We start from the raw sequence: 7,029 nt of genomic DNA, 5'->3' as shown, positions 1-7,029 counted from the left end.
TCTCTCTCTCTTCCCGCCGCGTTGTCCCCGGTTTCGCGCCAGATTCACCTCAGGCCCCTCCCCTTCCCCTCATTGGCTACTCCTCTCCAAGGCCCCGCCCCGAATTCATTCTGGCGCCAAACTCTGGCCAATCGGCGAAAAGAACATTTCCGGGTGGTCAATCGGCCCCTTATCCCCCTGCTGCCCCTTTGGTAAAAGGCACTAACCCAAACATCGCTTCCCTCCTGAAAGCAACAAAACCCTCGCGGTGATGGGTCCCTCTTGGGATGTGAATTCCCTGGAAGTATCTCACTGGAGGATATGATATTCAGATTGGTTTCTGATCTGTGTTCACAAGCCACCAGCATGATCCCCAAACATTTCCTGTGTTTCCTTCATAATTTCCACTATGTTTTAACTTCTACTTAAGCATTATCCCGAGGGCTGAATGGGAATCATCAATTAACCTCCTGGCCACCAGAGAGAGTGAAATGCATGAAACGCATAGGGCAATGTACAAAATCCAAAGATGTGCAGGTTAGGTGAATGGTGTCGAAAAGCGTGGAGCTTGAAAAGCACAGCAGGTCACGCAGCATCGGAGGAACAGGAGAATCCACGTTTCAGGCATAAGCCCTTCATCAGGAAGGGGGGGGGGGCGAAGGGGGCTGAGAGATAATTAGGAGGGTGGGCGTGAGGAAGCTGGGAAGGCGATAGATTAGATTACTTACAGTGTGGAAACAGGCCCTTCGGCCCAACAAGTCCACACCACCCCGCCGAAGCGCAACCCACCCACACCCCTACATTTACCCCTTACCTAACACTACGGGCAATTTAGCATGGCCAATTCACCTGACCTGCACATCTTTGGACTGGGGGAGGAAACCGGAGCACCCGGAGGAAACCCACGCAGACACGGGGAGAACGTGCAAACTCCACACAATCAGTCGCCTGAGGCGGGAATTGAACCCGGGTCTCTGGCGCTGTGAGGCAGCAGTGCTAACCACTGTGCCACCGTGCCGTAGATGCAGTTGGAAGATGATGGTGATAGGTCAGAGGGAGGGTGTCGTGGATAGGTGGGAAGGAAGATGCACAGGTAGGTCAGGTCTAGAGGGTGGTGCCAAGTTGGAGGGTTGGATCTGGGATGAGGGGGGGGGAGGGCAGGGGAGATGAGCAAACTGGTGGAGCCGAGTTGATGCTGTGTGGTTGGAGGGTCCCAAGGCAGAAGATGAGGCATTCTCCATCTAGGTATTGGGTGGCTTAGGTTTGGCAGAGGAGGAGGCCCAGGACTTACATATACTTGGCAGAGTGGGAGAAGGAGCTGAAGTAGTCTGCCACAGAGCAGCGGAGTCATTTGGTGCATGTGTCCCAGAGAGGTTCCCTGAAACGTTCCATGAGTTGGCATCTTGTCTCCCCAATGTAGAGAAGACCACATTTAGAGCAACAAACACAGTAGATTAGACATTTGGATGTGGAGGAAAATCTCCTTGGACAGAGATGAGAGGGGAGGTGTGAGCGCAGATTTTACACCTCTTGTGGTGGCAGGGATGGTGCTGGGAGTGGGGGGAGGAGTGGAGGTTGGTGGGGTTGGCATAGACATAACAAGGGAGTCGCGAAGGGAATGGTCTCAATGTAATACCGATAAGGGTGGAGAGGGCAATACTGTATATTTCTGCTGCTGGGGTCTGCTTGTAGGTGGCAGAAGTGATGGAGGATAATGCACTGTATCTGGAGATTAGTGGGACAGCAATTTCCCCTCCAGCGCATCTCCTGCATTTCCCGCACCTCTGCCCTTGAACACCACCCCTCCAACCACAACAAGGATAGAACACCTCTTGTCCTCACCTTCCACCCCACTAAGATCCGGATACAGTTTATGGGTCAGGGTGAGTTATTCTTCGGAGAGTCAGTGTGGACTTGTTGGGCCAAATGGACTGCTTCCACACTGTAGGGATTCTATGATGGCATGCAAAGGATGTGATTTCTTTATCTAGATTTATTGCATATATTAGAAGAAAGATGGTAGCAACAGAAAGAGTAGACCCACTCAAGGATTAAGGAGGGAAATTACATGTGAAGCCATAGGAAGGGGGAGACTTATAAATACTTTGTTTCAGTATTCAGCGAGAAGGACATGACTGTCATTGAGATGAGGAATGAGAGTGTGAATACTCTGGAGAATGTCAATATATTGAAGGAGAAAGTTTTGGATATCCTAAATTGCATTAAGGTAGACAAGTCCCCAGGGCCGGATGGCATCTATCCCAAGTTACTGCGAGAGGCAGGGAAGAAGTAGATGGGATATAGGACTGGAGGTTAGTCAATGTTGTTCCCATGTCTAAGAAAGGAAGCAGGGATAATCCAGGATATTATATGCCAGTGAGCCTGACATCTGTGGTGGGAAGCTCTTGGAGAAGATGCTGAGGGACAAGATATCTGCACATTTGGAAGAAAATGAAATAGTTAGTGACGGGCAGCATGATTTTGTACAGCGAAGGTCATGTCTTACCAATCTGATTGCAATCTTTGAAGACATGACAAGGGTAATTGATGAGGGAAGGGCTGTGGATGTGGTTTATATGGACTTTAGTAAGGCATTTGATAAAGTTCCACATGGCAGATTAGTACAAAAACTAAAGTCACATGGGTAAGCTTGTTAAAATACCTATTTGAGTCAGCTCAGGGAATCCCTGATGGACTCCACCTGTAAGCCTCTCTTGGTTCATCCCAGAGATCAGACTCTGTGGTAGTCTGTAATATAAAATTCTTACAGACAGTTTAGTTTAAATTACTACCTTTATTTACCAATGGCTTCAATGTTACACTAGAACATAGATACCTACAAGCCAGGCTTGAGCTAAGGCTCTAAAACCATTAGTAGTGTAGCAGTGCCAGCTCTTACCCCTAAGAGCTCTCTCAGGCAACTCTCATTGCTGCAAAGAAGCTGTCTTTATACAGAATTTGGTATTAAAATTACAAAAATGCCACATGTCCTTAATCAGATAAGCAGCAATAAAATGGCAAAAGTTTGCAGAGGAAGAAAAACTCATTGACAGGCCTGAGTACGCTTGACTAATTAAGCTTCATGCACATCAAAGGGGAAACCCTAGATCAAGCCAGGCCAAATGGTCAATTGCTTTGGCTTATGCATCATAACGAGGGACTAGTTTAAACTATGTGGAAAAGGTCATGAGGTAACCTTACTCAGCTAACATGCTTAATATCATTGTCCTACAAAATGGCTTTTTCTTTTAAAATCATCTTAGATTCCCAGAATGCAAATTAAATTCATAACATTCCAGGTTCTCAAGCTCCAGGGAACAACACACAAATATTCAATCCATGACAAGCCAGTGTTCACTCAAATCAGACCACAAAGAGTTAATATTTCCACCAGCTTCTGTCCTGTCTCTCTCTCTCTCTCTGTGTCCCTTGAACCCTTTGGTCAGTGAATGTAACTTACAGAAGAATGTTTTCTCTCTCTCACTCACACACGAACATCTTTCAACTTTCTTACCATATCAACTTTTAGCCTTGGTGTTTTCCTGGGCTGCACGGGTAATGAAACATTTACATTCCAGAACAGTCAAGATGAGGGAACTGAGCTTCATAAATTCAAATCTGCTCAGTGTGGTATACATGAAAATGTGTCAGGATTGTTCTGTTACATGCAAATTCCACTCATCTTAATAAATTACATGTTCTTTTCCTATTGAGTATGAGTTTTGTTAAGAGTCTTCAATCTAAACCAGAAATTTAGTTATCCGACATCTAACTGTGAAAAATGCGCACCTCAGCCCCCGAGGTGAGAAGGAAGTACTGCCACACGTTCAACATGTGAACAAATGTTATCACCTTATTTACACCAAGGTGAGTAAGAAGGCATATGGTATGCTTACCTTCATCACATTGACACTAAGAACAGATGTCCTTAATTCTTCTGAATAAATGGCGACCCTCCCCACTCCAGCCGTGGTCAAGCACTTTCCCACATCTCCTTAGCAAATGGGTAAGGCTACCAGCTTTCTCAGGCTGGCTAGATGAATACAAAACTGGCTTGGTCATAGGAGACAGAGGGTAGCGGTGGAAGGGTATTTTTCAGAATGGAGACCGGTAGCTTGTGGTGTTCCACAGGGATCAGTCTTAGATCCTCTGTTGTTTGTAGTATATATAAATGATCTGGAGGAAAATGTGGGCGGTCTGATTAGCAAGTTTGCAGATGACACGAAGGTTAAAAATCACCAGGTTATAGTCCAACAGGTTTAATTGGAAACACACTAGCTTTCGGAGTGACGCTCCTTCATCAGGTGATAGTGACGGTGGGTAGAATTGCTGATAGTGCCAATGATTGTGAAAGGATACAACAGGATATAGATAGATTGACGACTTGGTCGCACAAGTGGCAGATGGAAATGAATCCAGACAAAATATGAGGTGATGCATTTTGGAGGATCAAATTTAAGTGTGAATTACACTGTAAATGGCACAGAGCTTTGGAAGTTTAATATACAGACATGCCTCTGGGCATGTAGGTCCACAGTTCCCTGAAAGAGACGACACAGGTGACCAAAGTTATTAAGAAGGCATATGGTATGCTTACCTGCATCACAAGGGGCATGGAGTACAAGAGTTGGCAAACCATGTTGCAGCTATACAAAATCCTTGTTAGGCTGTATATGGAATATTGTATGCAGTTTTGGTCACCACGTTACCAGAAGGATGTGGAAGCTTAGGAGAGAGTACAGAGAAGATTCACCATGATGTTGCCTGGTCTTGAGGGTGATGACTATGAGGAAAGGTTAAAAAGACTAGGATTGTTTTCACAGGAAAGATGGCAGCTGAGAAGGGACCTGAGAGGCATAGATAGGGTAGATAGTCAGAGCCTTTTTTCCAGTGTTGAAGTTTCAATTACAAGGGGACACAGGTTCAAGATGAAAGGAGGAAAGTTTAAGAAAGATGTGCAAGGGAAGAGAGTAGAGAGTGGTAGGAACCTGATCGCACTGCCAGAAGAGATGGTGGAAGCACATGGGTGACATTTAAGAGGCGTTTGGACGGTCACGTGAATAAGGAGGGAATAGAGAGATACGAACCAAATAAGATTCTGTACAGTCCAGAAACAGGCCCTTTGGCCCAACCAGTTCACACCGAAGAGTAACCCACCCAGACCCATTTCCCTCTGACTAATGCACCTAGCACTATGGGCAATTTAGCATGGCCAATTCACCTGACCAGCACATCTTTGAACTGTGGGAGGAAACCAGAGCACCCGGAGAAAGCCCACACAGACATGGGGAGAATATGCAGACCCCACACAGACAGTTGCCTGAGGCTGGAATCGAACCTGGGTCCTTTGCGCTGTGAAGCAGCAGTGCTAGCCGCTGAGCCACCATGCCGTCCATAAGAGCAGAAGGTTTGCTTTTTAGTTTAGTTAGGGCATGATGTCTAGTAAAGGCTTGGAGGGCTGAATGACCCGTTCTTGTGTTGTACTCCTCTTTATTCTTCCTTTATACCGCATTAATCATTTCGCAAGATATTGGCACCGAGGCAACAAAAACCTCTTTGACTAGGTGATGGGAAATCATGCGATAAAAACCTTCAGGAATGTGTCCAGGCAGAGTTGGCAACTCCATATCTTGTCAATCGATAATGAAAGATTTGTGTATTTCAATAACTCTTCAAGCAAATACTTCCCAACCTGTGCCACAGAACAAGTATCCACAAGCACCGACGGGTTTGAATAATGTGATGAGAGTCATAGAGATGTACAGCATGGAATCAGACCTTTCAGTCCAATTCAGCAGTGCCAGTCAGACATCCAGTCCTGATCTGGTCCCATTTGCCAGCATTCGGCCCACTTCCCTCTAAACCCTTCCTATTCATATAGCCTCCAGACACCTTTTAAATGTTGTAATTATATCAGTCTCCACCACTTCCTCTGGCAGCTCTTTCCATACACGTGCCAAACAGGTCCTTTTATAAATTTTTCTCCTCTCACCTTAAACATAGGCCCTCTTGTTTTGGACTCCACCACCCCAGGAAAAAGGCCTCAGCTATTCACCCTGTCCATTTCCCTCATGATTTTATAAACCTCTATGAGGTCACCCCTCAGCCCCCAACTGTGCAGAAAAGAAGCCACAACCTATTTCGCCTCTCCCTCTCATTCAAATCCTCCAGTCCCGGCAACATCCTTGTAAATCTTTTCTGCGCCCTCTCAAGTTTAACAACATCCTTCCGATAGAAGGGCAACCAGAATTGAATGCAGTATTCTAAAAGTGGTCTCACCTATGTCCTGTACAGCTGCCACATGAAGTCCCAACTCCTATATCCAGTGTTCTGACCAACGAAGGCAAATGTGCCTTCTTCACCCTTTATACCTGTAAGTCTGCTTTCAAGGAACTATGCACCTACATCTCTGGGTCTCTTTGTCTGGCAACATTCCCCAGGGCCATTCCATTAACTGTACAAGTCCTGCCTTGGTTTGCCCTACCATTGGGACTATAACTGCTGGAAATGTGTTGCTGGAAAAGCGCAGCAGGTCAGGCAGCATCCAGGGAACAGGAGAATCGACGTTTCGGGCATAAGCCCTTCTTCAGGAATGAGGAAAGTTTGTCCTGCAGGCTAAGATAAAAGGTAGGGAGGAGGGACTTGGGGGAGGGGCGTCGGAAATGTGATAGGTGGAAAGAGGTCAAGGTGAGGGTGATAGGTCAGACTGGGGTGGGGGCGGAGAGGTCGGGAAGAAGATTGCAGGTTAGGAAGGCGGTGCTGAATTTGATGACTGACTGACTGAACTGGTCCTCACCCTGAACAACTTCTCTTTCCAATCCTCCCACTTCCTCCAAACGAAAGGAGTAGCCATGGGCACCTGCATGGGCCCCAGCTATGCCTGCCTCTTCGTAGGATATGTGGAACAATCCATCTTCCGCAACTACACTGGCCCCACCCCCCACCTTTTCCTCCGCTACATCGATGACTGTATCGGCGCCGCCTCGTGCTCCCACGAGGAGGTTGAACAGTTCATCCACTTCACCAACACCTTCCACCCCAACCTCAAAT

Source organism: Chiloscyllium plagiosum, unplaced genomic scaffold (assembly GCF_037043375.1).
Source record: "Chiloscyllium plagiosum isolate Xiang-an unplaced genomic scaffold, Cpla_swu_hap1 HiC_scaffold_33, whole genome shotgun sequence".
NCBI lineage: Eukaryota > Metazoa > Chordata > Chondrichthyes > Orectolobiformes > Hemiscylliidae > Chiloscyllium > Chiloscyllium plagiosum.
This window is presented reverse-complemented; position numbering follows the sequence as displayed.